A 20,907-nucleotide genomic window follows, 5' to 3' on the forward strand; every position below is an offset into this window, starting at 1 on the left:
TCTGTCACAAGCCAGCTACTGCCGCTCGTTGATCTCAATATTTGCCTGAAAGAGTTGCTGCTTAAGTTGGCCTCTGACCCTCCTGCACGGGGCACCACGATCTCTTTTGTCCTGTGAGAGTTTTCCATAGAGTATTGCTTTCGGTAACCTCAAGTTGTCCATGCAGGACAGTGGAGCTGCCTGAGCAGCCAAGTGCCTTCAATGCTTGGAAGCTGTGCCTTCCCCAGAATCTTGTTGTTGGAGACACAATCCTACCAGCTGATAGCCCAATGGGGCAGAGGTTGCATTGATGGAGGCACTCAAGCAACTGGATCCAGGCTTCAGAGCTGCATAGTAGTGTTGTGACGACGGCTGTCCTGTACAACTAGATTTTTCTTTACAGACGCAGCTGGTGGTTCTTCCACACACATTTCTGGAGGCCCCCACAGGCACTGCTAGCTCCAGCGAGTCGATTGTCAACGTCACCTACTACTATAGGGTTGTTGGAGATCATGCTGCCTAGATAGGTGAACTGCTCAACCCTGGTGAGAGGATGGTCGTCAATGGTGATCCGAGGAGGGCTTTAAACACCATGAGGAGGCTTCTGAAGGAGGACCATTGTTTTCTTCAGACTGACTGTTAATCCAAAAGCCCTAGCAGCCTTGGCGAACTGCGACTGCAGCCTGTAGCGTGTCTTCTGTGTACATGAGAAGAGCACAGTCATCTGCACATAGCAGTGCAAGAATAGGCTCTTGCATGGTTTTGGTCGGGTGAGAAGGTGGTCACTCTCAAACAGTACAATACAAAGACGTACTGATGACACATGTCCATAATTCTGAAGAGGTTTTGTGTGATAAACTGAAAAACAACAGCTTCTCAATCCAGGTTGATGAGTCAACAGATTTCACCAATAAATGTCACCTTGCAGTATTTGTAAGATTTGTAAGTGATGGTGAAATTCAAGAAAACTTTTTCTGTTGCAAACAGCTGCTTGATATATTTAATGTTTTGCCTTCATATCTGGAAACAAAAGGTCTGCCTTGGAGGCCAACTGTGTTAGCACCTGTACTGATGGTGTCCCATTAATGGTTGGCTCCATGAGAGATGTTGTTCCTCTTGTAGAAAATCCTGATGTCACAACACACTGCTTCCTCTGCTCAGCTCTGCCACTTGAATTCTACTCCCTGAATATAGCAGAGACTGAAGACTGCAGCCACCAGCAGCGAGGTTGAAGAAGATAGGGACAAGAGAAGCACAAGAGCACCTACAGGACTGCTTTGATTCAGTGGACTGGACTGTATTCAGGGATTCATCTTCAAATCTGGATGAGTATGCTGCAGTTGTTACCGACTTCATTAAAAGCTGTGTGGATGAGTGTGTGCCTACAAAGACTTATTGTACATTCCCAAACAAAAAGCTGTGGATGAACCGGGAGGTACGTTGTCTGCTGAAGGCTAGATCTGTGGCATTCAAGTCTGGCAACTCAGGCCTGTACCAGAAAACCAGGTATGATTTGTGGAGGGCTACTTCAAGGGCGAAGAGACAATTTTGAATGAGGTTGGAGGCAACATCAGATCCACAGCAACTCTGTCAGGGTCTGCAAGACATTACTTCCTACAAAGCGAAACCCGATAGCATGAATGACAGCAATGCTGCACTACCAGATGAACTCAACGACTTCTATGCCTGCTTTGAAAGGAAGAACACAACTACCGCTGTGAAGATCCCTGCTGCACCTGAGGACCCTGTGATCTCTGTCTCAGAGGCTGATATTAGGCTGTCTTTAAAGGGAATGAACCCTCGCAAGGCAGAAGGTCCCACTGGAGTACCTGATAAGGCTCTGAAAACCTGTGCCAACCAACTAACAGGAATATTCTAGGACTTTTTCAAACTCTCATTGCTATGGGTAGAAGTTCCCACTTGCTTCAAAAAGGCAACAATTATACCAGTGCCTATGAAGAATAATGTGATCTGCCTTAATGACTATCACATCAACAGCGATGAAATGCTTTGAGAGGTTGGTCATGACTAGACTGAACTCCTGCCTCAGCAAGGACCTAGACCCATTGCAATTTGCCTATCGCCACAGTAGGTCAACGGCAGATGCAATCTCAAAGGCTCTCCACACGGCTTTAGACCACCTGAGCAACACAAATACCTTTGTCAGAATGCTGTTCATCAACTATAGACAATAGGTGCAGAAGTAGACCATTCGGCCCTTCGAGCCTGCACCACCATTTTGAGATCATGGCTGATCATCTACTATCAATACCCGGTTCCTGCCTTGTCCCCATATCCCTTGATTCCCCTATCCATAAGATACCTATCTAGCTCCTTCTTGAAAACATCCAGAGAATTGGCTTCCACTACCTTCCGAGGCAGTGCATTCCACACCCCCACAACTCTCTGGGAGAAGAAGTTTTTCCTTCACTCTGTCCTAAATGACCTACCCCTTATTCTCAAACCAGGCCCTCTGGTACTGGACTCTCCCAGCATCTGGAACATATTTCCTGCCTCTATCTTGTCCAATCCCTTAATAACCTTATATGTTGCAATCAGATCCCCTCTCAGTCTCCTTAATTCCAGCGTGTACAAGCCCAGTCTCTCTAACTTCTCTGTGTAAGACAGTCCAGACATCCCAGGAATTAACCTTGTGAATCTACGCTGCACTTCCTCTACAGCCAGGATGTCCTTCCTTAACCCTGGAGACCAAAACTGTACACAATACTCCAGGTGTGGTCTCACCAGGGCTCTGTACAAATGCAAGACGATTTCCTTGCTCTTGTACTCAATTCCCTTTGTAATAAAGGCCAACATTCCATTAGCCTACTTCACTGCCTGCTGCATCTGCTCATTCACCTTCAGTGACTGATGAACAAGGACTCCTTGATCTCTTTGTATTTCTCCCTTATAGCTCAGCATTTAATACCATCATTCTTGCAATCCTAATTGAGAAGTTGCAGAACCTGGGCCTCTGTACTCCCTCTGCAAATGGATCCTCGACTTCCTAACTGGAAGATCACAATCTGTGTGGATTGGTGATAATACCTCCTCCTCACTGTCGATCTACACTGGCACACCTCAAGGGCACCCCACTGCTCTACTCTCTCTATACCCATGACTGTGTGGCTAGGCATAGCTCAAATACTATCTATAAATTTGCTGACAATACAACCCTTGTTGTTAGAATCTCAGGTGGTGACGAGAGGGTGTACAGAGTGAGATATGCCAACTAGTGGAATGGTGCTGCAGCAACAACCTAGCACTCAATGTCAGTACAACGAAAGAGCTGATTGTGGACTTCAGGAAGGGTAAGATGAAGGAACACAAACCAATCCTCATAGAGGAATCAGAAGTGGAGAGAGTGAGCGGCTTCAAGTTCTTTGGTGTCAAGATCTCTGAGGATCTAACCTGGTCCCAACATATCGATGTTATAAAGAAGGTAAGTCAGCAGCTATACTTCTTTAGGAATTTGAAGAGATTTGGCATGTCAATAAATACACTCAAAAACTTCTATAGTTGTATAATGGAGAGCATTCTGACAGGCTGCATCACTATCTGGTATTGGAGGGGGGGGGGGTGCTCCTGCACAAGACAGAAGGAAGCTACAGAAGGTTGTAAATCTAGTCAGCTTCATCTTGGGCACGAGCCTACAAAGTACCCAGCAAATCTTTAGGGAGTGGTGTCTCAGAAAGGCAGCGTCCATTATTAAGGACCTCCAGTGCCCAGGGCATGCCCTTTTCTCACCATTACCATCAAATAGGAGATACAGAAGCCTGAAGCCACACACTCAGTGATTCAGGAACAGCTTCTTCCCCTCTGCCATGCGATTCCTAAATGGACATTGAAGCTTTGGACACTACCTTGTTTCTTTTTTAATATACAGTATTTCTGTTCTTGCACGTTTTTAATCAATTCAATATACATAATTGATTTACTTGCTTATTTTTTTTTATTTTATTTATTAAGTTTTTTTCTCCACTAGATTATGTATTGCATTGAACTGCTGCTGATAAGTTAACAAATTTCATGTCACATGCCGGTGATAATAAACCTGATTCTGATAAAACATTAATCTGATGTAGACTTTTAAAAGTGGTTCAAAAATTATTTTTCAAAAATGCAGGCTTTTACAGGACAAAATAAAGAAATATAATAATTTTGAGTCTTTTTTATGAATTGTTAAGAGGAGTTGTGGTTCCTTTTATATATTAGCTCAATATTATACTATACATGATTTTGACAGTGTATATTCCTTTCTTTGTACTTTTATTGAAATATGTATTTGATATAACTTCTCCTCTGATTTGTATTTATTCTTATTTTTAAATCAAAAAAGACTGAAAATGAAGAAATATAATAGAAGCTACTAAAAATTATATCGGCAACCAGTGTGCAAAAGAAAACAAACTATAAGTAAAAATAATACTTAGAGCATGAATTATAATGACCTTAAAAGTGAATCTGCAGCTGATAGAATACGTTCAGAGTTGTGGTGAGTGAGGGTATTTATGCCAGCTCTGATGGCTGTAGGGTAATAAGCCTGGTGGTGTGAGACCTCCTGCCTGATGGTAGAAGGCATGGCCTGGATGCTGGGGTTTTTAAAGATGGATGCTGTTTTCTTATGGCAGCTTTCCTCGTAGAAGTGTTCAGTGGTGGGGAGGGCTTTTCCTCTGATGGACTGGGCTGTATCCACTACTTTTCATAGGCTATTCTGTTCATGGGCATCAGTGTTTCCAGACCAGGCCTTGATGCAACTAGTCAGGATACTCCCCACTGTGCACCTATAAAAACATTGGCAAAGATGTTAGTGACATGCCAAATCTACGCAAACTTCTAAGAAAGTAGATGCACTGTTGTGCTTTCTTTGAGATGACATTTATATGCTGGTCCTAAGACAAATCCTCTGATATGTTAAAGTCAAGGAATTTAAAGCTACTGACCTCAGTCTCCACCTCAGCCCCTAATGAGGACTGGCTTATGGACCTCCTGCTTCTTCCTCCTGTAGTCAGTAATCAGCTCGTTTATTAGGCTGACAATTGAGTAAGAGCTTATTGTGGTAACATTCAATCAGGCTTTCAATCTCTCTGCTCTATGCTGATTCATCACTAGCTTTGATTCAGCCAACAACAGTGGTATCATCAGCAGACTTATACATGTGCATAAACACAAGAAAGCCTGCAGATGCTGGAAATCCAAAGTAACACATACAAAGTGCTAGAGGAACTCAGCAAGTCAGGCAGCATCTATGGAAAGGAATAAACAGTCGACGTTTCAGGCTAAAACTTCATGCACAGAAGTTTGTAAATAAGTTTGAACTGAAAAGACTTCCTCCAGCTCAATAACATAATTAAGAACTTAAAAAGCTATTACAAGGGGCTCGTGCCATTCCTGTAAAAGAGTAATTGATCCAAGCTTTTCTTACAATTCATCCAGTCAGACAAACCCTAGTGTTTTCCTTCTCCTGAGTTAATTATGGATGATTCCAAGATTATTTTCTCATTATTACAATCCCTGGTAACAGCCCTAAATTCCTATTTTTATTTTATTTATTTTACCGTGGTTGCTGTACTCCAAGTAAAGCTGTAATTTTTGATTGATGAACATTTTATGGACCTTTTACAGAAATATCAGATTAAGATGAATAGCTTCCATGATACTGGCTCAGAAAGCAGCCAGCTCTCAACTCTAAAACATTTGGATTTGATCTGTTTCTATTAGGTTAATGAAGTCTTCTATTCAAGCAAATTACTTGTTCTCACATGCATATCCCTCCTTCTCGTCAGATTGAAAACTTCCTCCTCATGCTGACCTTGTGATTTATAATACATTCCCCATTCATCTTGTAGCATTTTCATTAGCATCAATCAATATCTTATACCTTCTCAGGTAGTCCTAATGTACAGAGTTACACCACCAGCCTTTTGTCCTTTTTGAAATATTACATGCTTCTCATTGTTACACCCATTTCCATCCTTTGGATATAGTCACGTTTCCAATTCCCAAGCATCCATTAATCAACACCCTTAATGCACAATTAATTACGAAACAAATGAGCAAAGGCAGTATAGGTCACCATCCACATTCAAAGAGGTTTCATTCCTCTCCACACCATTAAAAATCTAAGAAAGAAGGGTGAATCATAAAGACTAGGAAAATCATTACTGGATTGAAGCCTGAACACTCATTAAATAGTTCATAACACACAAAAAAATGTTCTTGCATAGTGCAAAGTAAAGCAAAAATTGATTCTAAACCACAATAGCTCATGGCAGGATTTGGGCAAAGATAAGGTTTTAGAAGGCCATGGATGAGGAATCAGAAATGAGACAAAAAAGTTTAGAAAGAGAATTCTGTTGTGCACATTTCTGGTTATGCTATTACCGGAAGGACACAAGAATGGAAAGTAAGTGCAAGAGGCTCACCAGAACACAGCCTGGATTAAAAGGTATGAGCTATGAGGAGAGATCAGACAATTTTCAGCTGTTTCCCCTGGAGCATCAGAAGCTGACTGGAGACCTGACAGAAATTTGTACAATTATAAAAGATAGACAGTCAGAATCTTTCTCCCCAAGTTAGAAGTGTCAAGTACTCAATTTAGAAGTTAGAATTTAGAATGAGAATGTTTAAGAGACATGTACAGGGGCAAGCTCTTTTTGTTAAACGGTGGTAGATGCCTGAGTTACTGGTGAGAGTATTTTAAAAGACTGTTAGATAGGAACATGAATATGCAGAGAATTTAGGGATATAGAGGGAGTACAGGAGTGAGATAGATCGACTGGTTGAGTGGAGTTGCAACAGCAAACTTGCACTTCACATCAGTAAGACCAAGGAATTCAGGAAGGGGGAAACTGGGAGAACACACAGTGGTTCTAATCAAGTGGTCTACAGAGAAAAGGATGAACAGCTTCAGGTCCCAGGGCTTCAACATCTGAGGGTCTATCCTGGGCCCGGCATATCGATGTAGTTATGAATGAGCCTTGTCAGTGGCTATATTTCATTAGTTTGAGGAGATATGGTTTGTCATCGAAGACTCCAGCAAATTTCTAGATACACTGCGTGTGGAGAGCATTCTGACTGGTAGCACTACAATGTCAAATCGAGGCATCAATACAAATGCTCAGAGAAAGCTGCAAAGTGTTGTAAACTCAGCCAGCACAACTTCCCACCACTGAGGACATCTTCCAAAAGAAAAGCGTCATCCATCATTTTGACCCTCACCATCCAGTACATGCCCTCTTCTTATTACGGCCATCAATGAGGAGACACCGACTTCTGATCAGAAGTCAGCTTTCTGAACAGCCTGTGAACGCATGAACACTAGCTTACTATATCTTGTACTAGTAATGTTTATGTTTTTTGTAATGTACAGTATTTTTATGTATTACACTGTACAGTCGCTGCAAAGCAAAACACAACTATGAAATATGTAAGTGATAATAAACCTGATTCTGATTTTGGTCAATAACTGCTCCCCAGTGGTAGGCAGCAATTATTGCATCTCTGCAGCACAGTCCTGACAGGATCCAGCTTCTTTCTGCTTGTTTGTGCATTATAACTTTGACCAATTTTCAGAAGAGATCAGCACCCTGCCTGAGATGGCATACTATAGTTATGAGGAGAGATTGAAGTTAGCTTTTCTTAAAGCAGAGGAAGCTAAGGGGCAACCAGTTAGAATATATAGAATTAGCAGGAGCATAGATAAGGCATGTGGTCGAAAACATGTCCATACTACAGAGCTATTAGAAACTAGAGAGCAGAGATTTAAGGTAAGGGATAAGAGGTTTAGAGGGGAAATATTTCACCACTGGTTCATGGGAATCTGCTATGCACTCTCTGAGTGGGTATTGGAGACAGGGTTTGTCACAAGATTTAAAACGTAGCTAGACAGGCATTTGAATCGTCAGCACATAGAATGCTGGTAAATCAGATTCATTTAGACAGGTATTTGTTGGTCAGGTGACCACTGGAAAATGATGCTGGTAAGGTAGTAATGGGGTACAAAGATGGATTTGAGATTTGAGACTTTGCTTCAGTCTTGATTGTGGAATACACTAACTGCAAGCCAGACATCTGCGAGCAGGAGTGAGTGCCATTGCTATAACAAAGGAAAAAGTGCTAGGCAAACTCAACGGCCTGAAGGTGGATAAGTCACCTGGACCAGATGGATTACATCCCAGAGTCCTGCAATAGTCGTGATGCACAGAGGACTGGAAAACTACAGATGTCACTCCACTCTTTAAGAAAGGAAGAAGACAAGAGAGAGGAAATTAGAGGTCAGTTATTCTAACCTCAGTGGTTGGGAAAGTGTTGGAGTCCAATATTAAGGATGGGGTTTCAGGGTACTTGGAGGCTATTGATAAAATAAGTCAAAGCCAGCATGGCTTCTGTAAAGGGAAATCTTGCCTGACAAATCAGTTAGAATTCTTCAAGAAAGTAACAAGCAGGGTGGACAAAGAAGAGGCAGTGGGTGTCATTTACTTAGATTTTCAGAAGACAATTGATAAAGGACCTCACATGAGGCTGTTTAACAAGATAAAATCCTATAGTGTTACAGGAAATACACTGGCATTGATCAAAGAATGTCTGACAGGCAGGAAAAAGCAAGTGGGAATAAAGAAGGCCTTTTCTGGTTGGCTGCCAGTGACTAGTAGCATCCTTCAGGGTTCAGTATTCAGACTTGTATTTTTCACATTGCTTGTCAATAACCTAGATAGGAGGAATTGATGGCTTTGTGGCAGTTTGCAGATGATATGAAGATAGATGGAGGGGTAGGGAGTACTGTGGAAGCAATGCCATTGCAGTAGGACTTAGACAAATTAGAAGAATTGGCAGATGGAATACAGTGTTGGGAAATGAATGATTACGCATTTTGGTAAAAGAAACGATAGTGCAGACTATTACCTACATGGGGAGAAAATTCAAACATCAGAGGTGCAAAGGGCCTTGTGCAAGGCTCCCAGGAGGTTAATTCACAAGTTGAGTCGGTGGTAAGGAAGGCAAATGCAATGTTAGCATTTATTTCAAGGGGAATAGAATATAAAAATAAGGAGAGTGTGCTGAAGCTTTATAAGACACTGGTTAGGCAACACTTGGAGTATTGTCAACAGTTTTGGGCCCCTTATCTCAGAAAGGATATACTGTCATTGGACAGAATCCAGAGGAGGTTCACGAGGATGATTCCGGGAATGAAGGGGTTAACATATGAGGAATGTTTGGCAGCTTTGGGCCTGTACTCACTGGAATTTAGAAGAATGTTGGGGAATCTTGTTGAATCTACTGAATGTTGAAAGGACTAGATACAGTAGATGTTTATAGGATGCGTCCTCTGTTGGAGCCACCCAGAACTAGAGACACAACCTCAAAATTGAGGGGTGACCTTTCAGAACAGAGGTAAGGAGTTTTTAGACAAAAAGTGATGTGTCTATGGAATACACTGCCACGAACTGAGGTGGAGACCAAGTCTGGGGGTAAGTTCAAAACAGAAACTCCTGAATGGTCAGGGCATCAAGGGATATGGTAAAAGGGCAGTTACATGGGATTGAATGGGATCTGGGATCAGCCATGGTGAAATGGCAGAGTAGACTCAATAGGCTGTAGGGCCTAATTCTGCCCTATGTCTTATGGTGTAAAGGACCTTGTTTCTGTGCTGTGTCTCTGTAACTATGCCACAGATTAGAACCTCAACTTGAGGATATGGAGGAAAATGCAGCCCATACAGAACAGTGACAACAGGTTTGATGGGTGAAGGAGACATTGTATGAATGAATTAGGATGTGGCCGGAAGACCTCAGGCTAGTAAAATGTAGACAACGGAAGGTTGAATGAGAACACTGGAGCAACAATCAAAGTATGAATGAGGTTCCCAGCAGTAACTGAGTTGAAACAAAAGGAGGGGAAAAGTAAAGCTGAAAGTTTAATGAGCCTGTTTGGTTAATAGAGAGAAATAAGCTGCTGAATTTCATCTTAGAGTCAGATAGGATGGCAAGGTGATAAGAAGTCCACCAATCCCAATATTGATATGGAGGAGATGGAATTAGAGAATAGGAAATACAGCCTACGACTGGGGCCAAAGAAAATAACCAAACCTTCAATGCTTAAATCCATGACCTTCAAGACTCCTCTTGTTGAGAATGTTTGTACTAAACAAGAGCACATGGTATTACAGGAATGATACTAGCATGGACAAAAGATTAGCTGAGTGGCAGGAAGCAAAGAGTGGAAATAAAAGGGGGCTTTACAGATTGGCTGCAAGTGACTAATAGTGTTTTGGAGGCTTGCTACTTTCCACACTAACGACGATGATCTGGATGATGGAATTGATGGCTTTGTGGCCAAGTTTGCAGATGATACAAAGATAAGTGGAGGGCAAGTAGCAGTGAAAAGAGCAAGGAATCTGTAGAAGGACTTGGACAGATTTGGACAATGGGTGAAGCGATGCCAGATGGAACACAGTGTAGGGACATGTATTGTCATGCACTCCCTCCTAAATGGAGAGCAATTTCAGAATTCCAAGGTACAAAAGAACTTGGGAGTCATGCAGGATTCACTAAAGGTCAACTTTCAGGCTGAGTCAGTGGTAAGAAAGGCAAATGCAATGTTAGCATTCATTTCGAGGGAACTACAATATAAAAACAAGGATGTAATGCTGAGGCTCCAAAGGTAGTCATAGCTGAAGGGTGGTAGTGGGGACGACCTCCCACTGCTAAACAAATGCTCTTCGTGGCATGCGTCTCAAACAGCCTCTGACAACCAAGTCCAACTCCTGGCCTTCACGTGTGGCATAGTCCTTATGCCCGGCAGAGCTGTTCTCACTGACAGAAGAAGGGGCAAAGGCAGACCACTAGTGCCTTAAAACCAGTTGTTCCGGGCAGATGGGGCTCATCTAGGAGACAGAAAACTCCGATTTCAAACCTCCGCTGCCTTGCGGCTATACCCGCTCACGGGAAAGGCTTTGGGAGTAAACCCTGAGGAAAAATCCGGAGTCAGAGTGCCAAAGGCAGCTGACTCTGTACCCAGCACCGGCACAGCAACTCCTGCGATGCTGCTGGCACCAAACTGTATTGACTTTCCTCGTTCGTTTGGACCTGTCATCAGCATGGAGAGGGGGTCCCAATGCATGGCAACAGACGGATCTCCATATCAACTCTGCCCTGGCTTGTGCCCTGGAGAAGCCACTCCCAGTGACTACCAGAGGCACAGTACCCATGGTCGACCACGACCGATGGAGGCCACACACACAGAATGCTGAGCACCGATCAAACCACATTTTGTGGAAACAATTACCACAGGCAGCTGTGGAGGCCAGGTAGTTGGATGTATTTAAGGCAGAGCTTGATAGGTTCTTGATTGGACACAGCATCAAAGGTTACAAGGAGAAGGCCAGGGAGTGGGGCTGAGGAGGGGAAAAAAGGATCAGCCATGATTGAATGGTGGAGCATAACGCACCAAATGGCCTAATTCTGCTTCTATGTCTTATGTTCTTATATACTTTTGAGTTTTGTGAGCATGGACAAAAGATTAGCTGATATGTAAGAAGGGATGTGCTGGCATTAGAGAAGATCCAGAGGAGGTTTATAGAATTATCCCAAATGTGAAAGGGTTAACATATGAGGAGAATTTGATGGCTCTGGGCCTGTACTCACTGGAGTTTAGAAGAATGAGGGGGAATCTCATTGAAACCTAGCGAATACTGAAAGGCCTAGATAAAATGGATATGGAGTAGATGTTACCTGTAGTGGGGGAGTCTAGGACCAGAAGGTACAGCTTCAGAACACAAGGACACCCCTTTGGAACAGAGAAGAGGTGGAATTTCTTTACATAGAGGGTGGTGAATTTGTGGAATTCATTGCTGCAGATGATTGTGGAGACCAAGTCAATGGTACATTTAAGCAAAGGTTGATAGGTTCTTGATTAGTAATGGCATCAAAGGTCATGGGGAGAAGGCAGGAGAATGGGGATGAGAGGGATAATAAATCAACCATGATCAAATGGAGGAGCAAACCCAATGGGCAAATGGCCTATCTCTTATGGTCTTACTGTATATTGTACAATCATTTTTGAAATCAAGACATAACTCCAAGAATTAATCACATAGGCTTGTGTATGAATTTTTATGCATCTTAACCAAAAATGTCACATTATCAGATTTTAAACTAAGAAATTAATAAAGAGACTGTAAAAGAGAAAAAGCCTGAAGTCTTAGGATAGTCAATAACTGCCCCCAGGTGGCAGAGTGCAATTATTGCATCTCTGCTACACAGTTTGGACTGGATTCTCCACCCATTACAAGTTTGAGAAGCTTTAATATTTTCATTAATAATATACTTCTAAGTAATACAAACCTCTGAATAAAGCAATTTTAAAAAACTTATTTTCATCCTGTGAGTCATCAGTTGAAGGTTACCCTGAGAATGTGTAGTTGTAACCACATAACTAACCATTGCTCCACATACTGGACTTGCTTAACATTTTGAGTGTCAGATTAAGCACATTCTGGCAGCATAAATCTACAGCAGGTTTATCAGAGCACTAGAAAAACAGCACCAACATTGTTTCCACAAAACCCTTCAGATGTCGACAAATAAAGATCAGTGTCCTCTCCCTCACCAACTTATCCACTGAAGAGGCTCTGACGACATTCTGCAATGGGCAGGCCACATCATCCACATGCCTGACGTTTCCAAAACAATCGCTCCACCATAGGAAGGGATTTCCAAGAGGACCTTGAAAGCTCTCCAAGAATGTCATCAGAATTTCCATAAATAAATATAACGTCTTTGCAATTCATGGAACACCCGGCCCGTAACTGATCAGAAAGTGAAGAAATAACATGTGGGAAAGTCAAGTCTCAACAACGGGAGAAGCTGCTTACAAATATATAGAATGAGTGTATGAAACATCAATCTCCACACCCACCTTCCTCAATTGTAGTGGACTGCGGATCCCACAGAGAATTTTTTAGATGTCTCAGAACCTTCTATACGTGAAAAGAAGCTGATCAACCAACCTAGGCCAAGAGGGACAGTAACTCCAGCAATGATGAGATTTTTCACTTCCTCCTCCGTATTTAGATAAAATTGACATTTTTAGTTCACCAGAATAATTGGTTCACTACAATATTAATCGAAAAGCAATATAGTTATCAGGATTCTGGATTTATGCAATGGGACAGAGGTTCTCAGTCGGAGAAATAATGGGTAAAGCATGGGAGGTATGTTTGGGAGAATGTGAGCAAATAAAAATAATATTATTATGATATAGAATACATTCATCATCGTAAGATGCCGGAGATGTGTCAAAAAAACATACGCAAGTAGGGAAGCGAGGGAAACCTGAAAAGCAGAAGAAAAACATTTAAAAGAAGGCTCCTGACAACTAGTTAAAATACAAACAAAAGCAAAAGGCAACCAAAATGGGTGTCTATAGAGAAGCTTCTATGGGATGTAAATATGATCATTAAAAAATTAGAGGAACAGCCTCTCACATTCTACTCAGTCTCCAAACTGGCAGCTGAATATCAAATTCTCTAATTTCCAGTAACAACTCCCCTGCCCTTTCTCCCTCTTTTTTCTTTTTTTTCTCCTCCTGATCTACATGGTCCATCACCAACACACTCCTCTCACTGGTTCTCTCCCTTTAATCCAAGCTCTACCTTCTCCTCCCATCAAATCCATCATCTTCAAACCCTTTGTCACTTTCATCTACCAACTCCTAGCGTAAGACATCATTCCCACTGTCCACCTTTCCTCACCTGTCCATCGCTCTGCTTCTCTGCTAGCTCTTGCTCTATCCCTTCCTTCCATCTTTTTATACTGGCCATCTCCCCCCTTTCTTTCAGTCCAGATAAAGGAGCTGACAACCTGAAATGTCAACTGTACATTTCCCTCCACAGATGCTGCCTGACCCACGGAGTTCCTCCAGTTCTTTGCGTCTTGCTCTGGATTCCAGCATTTGCATTCTCATGTGCTTCCATTAACAAAAAGCTGCACAGCTCAGAAAAGCGAATATTGTAAATAAAAGATAAAAAGAGAAAATGCTGGAGTTGTTCAATGATTATTTTGTATCTGTATTTACAGAAGACCAAACAATATTCAGAGAAACTATCAGCCCAGATTTTGAGTGGAAATGCTTGCAGACAAGATCCTTCGGCAGAACTGGAGGAAAAAGCTGAGGAGTAGATTTAAAAAGCAGGGGAAGGGAAGAGAGAAACACAAGGTGATTGGTGAAACCGGGAGGGGGAGGATTGAAGTAAAGAGCAGGAAAGTTGATTTGGTGAAAGAGATACAGGGCTGGAGAAGGGGGAATCTAACAGGGCAGGACAGAAGGCCATGGAAGAAAGAAAAGGGGGAGGAACACCAGAGGGAGCTGATGGACAGGCAAGGAAATGAGGTGAGAGAGGGAAAGGGGGATGGGGAATGGTGGGGGAGGCAGCATTACCAGACGTTTGAGAAATCGATGCTCATACCATCAGGTTACTGGCTGCCCAGATGAAGTATAAGGTGTTGTCCTCCAACCCGTGCAGCCTCATCGCAACAGTAGAGGAGGCCATGGATTGACATGTCGGAATGGGAAGAGGAACTAAAATGGGTGGCCACTGGGAGATCCCGCTTTTCCGGACAGATGGAGCGTAAATGCTCAGCGGTCTCCCAAACTACATCAGGTCTCACCCATATACAGGAGGCCACACCGGGAGAACCGGACAAGTATATGACCCCAACAGACTCACAGGTGAAGTGTCGCCTCACCTGGAAGGACTGCTTGGAGCCCTGGGGGAGTAAGTGTAGAAGCAGGTGTAGCACTTGTTCTGCTTGCAAGGGTAAGTGCCAGGAGATCATCTTTTTTTCTCCAGTCCTGCTGAAGGGTCTCGGCCTGAAACGTCAGGAGTACTTTTTCCACAGATGCTCCCTGACCTGCTGAGTTCTTCCAGCATTTTCTGTGTGTGGCTTGGAGTTCCAGCACCTGCAGATTTTCTTTTGTTTCTCTTGTTATGTAAATTGTTGATGTTTCTCCATGCAGGCACACTATGAGATTCCTGCACAAACATGGAGTTTCCAGACTTGGTAGTTACACCTTGATGGGGCTCTATCAATCTCCACACTTCAGTAGTAAAGAAATGTTCGGAGGAAAAAATATCAGGGACGGAATATGCACTTACTTGCAAATGCAGGGACTGACTAGTGGGGAGTCGGCGTGGTTTTATGAATAACTAAGGAAGTTGACAAAGGCTGGGAAATAGACATGACCTTCAGTACAAGGACTTTAAAAGGTTTTGGACATGGTAAGCTGTTCCTGAAGGTTAAAAAAACATTGTAGCTAAGGTGTGTTGGCAAACTGGATCCAAAATTGGCTTGGTGATAAAGACAGAGGGTAGTAGTGGGAGGGTCAGTGTGATTAATTTCTGCCTACTCTGTTTTCTGACAGCCATAAGCCTCTGCACTATGCTCAATGACGGGTCCAGCACGGGAAGAGATGCAAGAGATCAGATGTGCTAGCACCTGACCTCCAGGTCATTTCAGACTTTCACATAAGCGTACACATAATTCTGAAATAGCCAGAGCTGACAGGTGGCACTTCCCTACCGAATAAATTCCAGTCAGATCCATTTGGCCTGTTGTACAGGCATGAACAGAGCTCTCAGCCAACTAGGCATGAATGGACATCCCAAAGACCGTAAAAAACAACTGAGAAGTCAAACTGCTGTCAATAAGAAAGTGTATACCATTCCTCCAAAAATCATGAAAAATAGAACAAAATGTTGGAGGAACTCAGCAGGCCAGGCAGCATCTATAGAAAAAAAAAGGCACGGGCCGAAACATCGACTGTACTTTATTTTTCCATAGATGCTTCCTGGCCTGCTGAGTTCCTCCAGCATTTTGTGTATGTTGCTCAAATTTCCAGCAGTTGCAGATTTTCTATTGTTTATAAAAAATAGAAAATGGAATTACATTATTCCCTAGATTTGTTTTATGATAAATGCTATTCATAGGTTGTATCGTAAAAAAAAGCACCAGTGAATGATATAAAACATGAATAGAAGCATAATTACACAAAAAGAAGCCTTTCAAAGGGGAGGTATTCCTGCTGATCTCTACAGGATCAGCTGTGAAACTTTTGAACATTCTGCTACCAGGCTGTACACAGTATTTATGACAGTGCCAGTGGCATTATACTGCTATATATTTAATTATATGTTGTATGTTTTATGTCAACTTGTATATCTACAGTTCTTTATTATCTGTGTTAATACTGTTGTGTTAATATCTTATGTGCTGTATGTGATATATATATATCTATACTGTGTTTTGCACCTTGGTCCCAGAGAAACATTGGTGTTCCATACATGTGCACAGTTGAATGACAACAAACTTGAACTTGAACGATTACATCCCCCATAAGGGTAAGGATGTGGTCTTTTCAACCTGACAAGTCAAACTTCAGGTTTGGAGTTTTGCATGTGGCAAAATTACAAAAGGAGTGATTGAGTTTAATTAGCCCCTACACATTTAAATTCGGGAGAATGAGGGGACTCATTAAAGACCATAAGACACAGGAGCAGAATCAGGCCATTCAGCCCATCATGTCTGCTCCACGATTTTGTCATGGCTGATCCCAGATCCCACTCAATTCCACACACCTGCCCTTCTCACCATATCCTTTGATGCCCTGACCAATCAGGAAACTATCAACTTCTGCTCTAAAGATACCCATAGACTTGGCCACCACAGTCTCTGGCACAGCATTCCACAAAAAAATTCCTCCTTACCTCCATTCTAAAAGGTCACCCCTCAATTTTGAGGCTGTGCCCTCTAGTTCTAAATAGCTCCACCATAGGAAAAATCCTCTCCACATCCACCCTATTTAGTCCTTTCAATATTCAGTAGGTTTCAAAGAGATCCCCAGGCATTCTTCTAAATTCCAGTCAGCACAGGCCAAAAGCTGACAAATGCTCCTCATATTCCTCATACCTCATTCCTCAAACCCCTTCATTCCCACAATCTTCCTCATGGACCTCCTCTGGATTCTCTCCAATGACAACACATCTTTTCTGAGATATAGGGCCCAGTACTGTTGGCAATACTCCAAGTGCAGCCTGACCAGTGTCTTTTAAAGCCTCAGCATTATAAATGCTTATAGATGCCAATATTCCATTTGCCTTCTTTACTACAGACTAAACCTGTAAATTAGGCTTCTGGAAGTCTGGCATGAGAACACCCAAGTCTCCTTCTGATGTTGGAACCTTCTCCCCAGTTAGATAATAGTCCACACTATGGTTCCTCTTACCAAACTTTGTTATCATAGTTTCATTTCCCAATAATGTATTCCATCTGCCACTTTTTTGCCCAGTCTTCCGATTTGTCTAAGTCCTGCTGCAATTGTATTGCTTCCTCAGCACTACCTACCCCTCCACCTATCATTGTATCAGCTGCAAAACTTGCCAGAAAGCCATCAATTCCATTATCTAAATCATTGACAAACAATGTGAAAAGTAGCGGTCCAAATACCGACCCCTGAGGAACACCGCTAGTCACTGGCAGCCAACCAGAGAAGGCCCCATTTATTCTCACTCATTGTCTCCTGTTTGTCAGCCATTCCTCTAACCATTCTAGTATCTTGCTGTATTGCCATAGGATTTTATCTTGATAAGCAGCCTCAAATGCTTTATCACCTTATCAAATGCCTTCTGAAAACTAAACAGATGACACCCACTGCCTCTCCTTTGTCCACCCTGCTTGTTACTTCCTCGAACAGATTTGTCAAGCAAGATATCCCTTTACAGAAACCATGCTGATTTTGACTTATTTTATCATTAGTCTCCAATTATCCCAAAACCTTATCCTTAATAATAGACTCCAACACTTTCCCAACCACTGAGGTTAGACTAACTGGCTTATAATTACATTTCTTTTGCCTTCCTCCCTTCTTAAAATTTGGAGTGACATTTGCAATCTTGCAGTCCTCCAGCTCCATGCCAGAATCAAGTGATTCTTGAAAGATCATGACCAATGAATCCATTATCTCTTCAGCAATCTCTCTCAGGACTCTGGGATGTGGTCCATATGATCCAGGTGACTTATCCACCTAAGACCTTTGAGATTGATTAACACTTTTTCCTTTGTAATAGCAATGGCAGTCACTCCTGCACCCTGACACTCTCAGACCTCTGGTACACTGTTAGTGCCTTCCACAGTGAAGACTGATGCAAAGTACTGTTATGCCCGCAGCCCCCTCGTTTGTGAGAATCACAAGAGCACTAGTGGGGAGGGGGTGTCAGTAGACCCAGGAAATGGGAGAGAGTCGTGCTGGATGCCTCGTTCCCTGGCGATGCAAAATAACGCGACATTGACCATTGTCTCTTGGAGACACCTTTGTGGATTGGGGACTATGCTACGTGCAAGCCCTCGGGCAAAGTGGGCTGGTTGAGAGAGAGATTGCATCATCCCAACCTGATTGACATCTGAGACCCCGTGAGGAAGTATAAAAGAGGGTCTGGGGGAACAACCCCTTCAGACGCACCAGAAGAAATGCTAACGATCCCATAGTAGCAGGAAGCCATTTGAAGGAAGCCACGTGCATTCGGTTCCCTCGCCTGGGAGCGGGTGGCAGGTACCACAGAAACGATGTTCTTGAACTAACAACGGGGAACCAACTTCCCCGATTCAACGGATTTGTTTCATAAAAGACCCGGGCAAGTTTCTTTTCTCACAAATCTCTCTCTCTCCAACAAGTGAAAACCCAGCGGTCCCCAAAGGCTGAAGCCTGCAGGAACGGAGTGACTTTTATATTTCCATCGGACAATATATTATCCCCTAGACAAACGATCGAGCTATTTCTTATTGATGATTATTATTATACCCGTGCTTTTAGATTGAGTATTGACGACGTATATTATCTGAATGTTTGTATTAATCTTATTTTTGTGCCCCTTTATAAATAAAGACTTTTAAAAATAGTACCATCAGACTTCAACGGACCTCTCTATCTTTGCTGGTAAGTAATCCAATTACGGGAATTCATAACAGTACCCATTACGTTCATCTGCATTTCTTTGTCCCCCATTACGACCTCATCCTCATCATTTTCCTGTGGTCCAATATCAACACTCACCTCCCTTTTGCTCTTTATATAAGGCAGGATATGAAAATAACTTTTCTTATCCTTCCTTATATAATTGGCTAGTTTGCCCTCATATTTCACCTTTTCCCTTCTTATAGTCTTTTTTTTAAGTTGCCTTTTGCTGAATTTTAAAACCACAATTATCCAACTTCCCACTCACCTTTGCTACCTTACATGCCTTTTCCTTGGTATTTGTGGAGTCCTTAACTTCCTTGTAGCCACCATTGCCTCCCCCTGCCATTTGAGAACTGCTTCGTCTGTGGGACATACCTATCCTGCACCTTGTGAACAATTCCCAGAAACTTCAGCCACCTCTGCTCTGCTGCTATCCCCACCAATATCCTGTTCCAATCCACCTGAGCAAGCTCCTCTCTCATGCCTCTGTAATTCCCTTTATTCCATTGCGATACTGATATAAGTGACTGGTGCTTCTCCCTCTCAAACTGCAGTATGAGTTCAATCATATTATGATCACTGTCCCGAGGGTTCCTTTACATTAGCTCCCTCATAAGATCTGGGTTATTACACAACACCCAATCTAAGATAGCCTTTCCCCAAGTAGGCTCAAGCACAAGCTGGTTTAAAAAGCTACCTCGTAGGCATTCAACAAATTCCCTCTTGCAATCAGTCGCCAACCTGATTTCCCCATTCCCCTTGCATATTGAAGTCCTCCATTACCCATTACCCTTATTACATGCAATCCCTTTGCAATCTCAACCCCACATCTTGGCTACTATTTGAAGGCCTATATATGATTCCCATAATATTTTCTTGTATCCTTGCAGTTTCTTAACTCCACCCAGGAAGATTCAACATTCGCTGACCCTATGTTACCTGCTTATAAAGATGTAATTCCATCTCTTACTAACAAAGCTACACCACTTCCTATGCCTTCCACCTGTCCTTTCGATACAAAGAATATCCTCTGTGAGCTAAGGTTCACAAGGTGCTGAAATGCATTCTGAATGTAGTTGCTGAGATACAACTTCCCTTCTCGGGGATAATCTCAGGATAAGGACTGGCTGAAGACAAAGTTGTAAATCTCTCTTCCCCTCCAAGAGGAGTACAACGTTGTGACTTGGAGGCTTGCATATCTCAGTGATCCGGAGAGCTATGTTAGCTGGAGTCAGGATGTTAAGCTTTGGCATTTGGTAGGGTCCCCCATGCCAGTCAAGACAAAGGGTAGAGACCAGACTAAAAATGATCCACTGGTCCTCCAGGTTAGGGCGTTCAGCTCAGGGCTAACAGACCCGACTGGTCAAACAAAATTGTTACAGAAAAAACAATGAAGAATCCTTCTATATCTGAATGCGATGATATTCCTGAAACTCCTCCCATGACTTGAATGTTGGAGAGTAGTGAAAACTGAGAGGAAGCTACTGACATAATGAAGGATGCCATGATTACCGACAGTCATTAAATATACTCAAGGCTGAGATCAACAGATATTTTTGGTGCCAAAAGGAATCAAGCAATAAGATGAAGTACATTTATTGAATGGTGGACAAGATCGAGGTGACACATTTTATACAGCTGCCTCCAATTTTTACACCATGTTCTCATACGCTCTGAAAAAGTGGTGGGAAGATGCACAGATCCATTGAAATTCACAAAAGTTGAAGCTGATTAATTAGAATAGATATTTTTTGCAAATTAATATAAAATTGTTGAAACATGACTAAAGCCAAGGCAGCTTTAAAAATGGGGGCACACATTAATTGTGTACTTCACAAGGCTATATCCTCTTTATGCACTCATAACAGCGTGGCCAAATTCTCCTCCAACTCCATCTGCAAGTTTGCAGATGGCACC

The 20,907-nt window shown here is 42.5% G+C and overlaps 1 protein-coding gene across 3 annotated transcripts in view; it reads right to left on the reverse strand.

Moving 5' to 3' along the window:
* xylb (xylulokinase homolog (H. influenzae)) overlaps positions 1–20,907 on the reverse strand; it is a 283,379-nt gene that overhangs the window by 152,420 nt on the left and 110,052 nt on the right. The gene's annotated exons all lie outside the window — the stretch shown is intronic.

The sequence above is a fragment of the Hypanus sabinus genome, chromosome 6 (assembly GCF_030144855.1).
Source record: "Hypanus sabinus isolate sHypSab1 chromosome 6, sHypSab1.hap1, whole genome shotgun sequence".
NCBI lineage: Eukaryota > Metazoa > Chordata > Chondrichthyes > Myliobatiformes > Dasyatidae > Hypanus > Hypanus sabinus.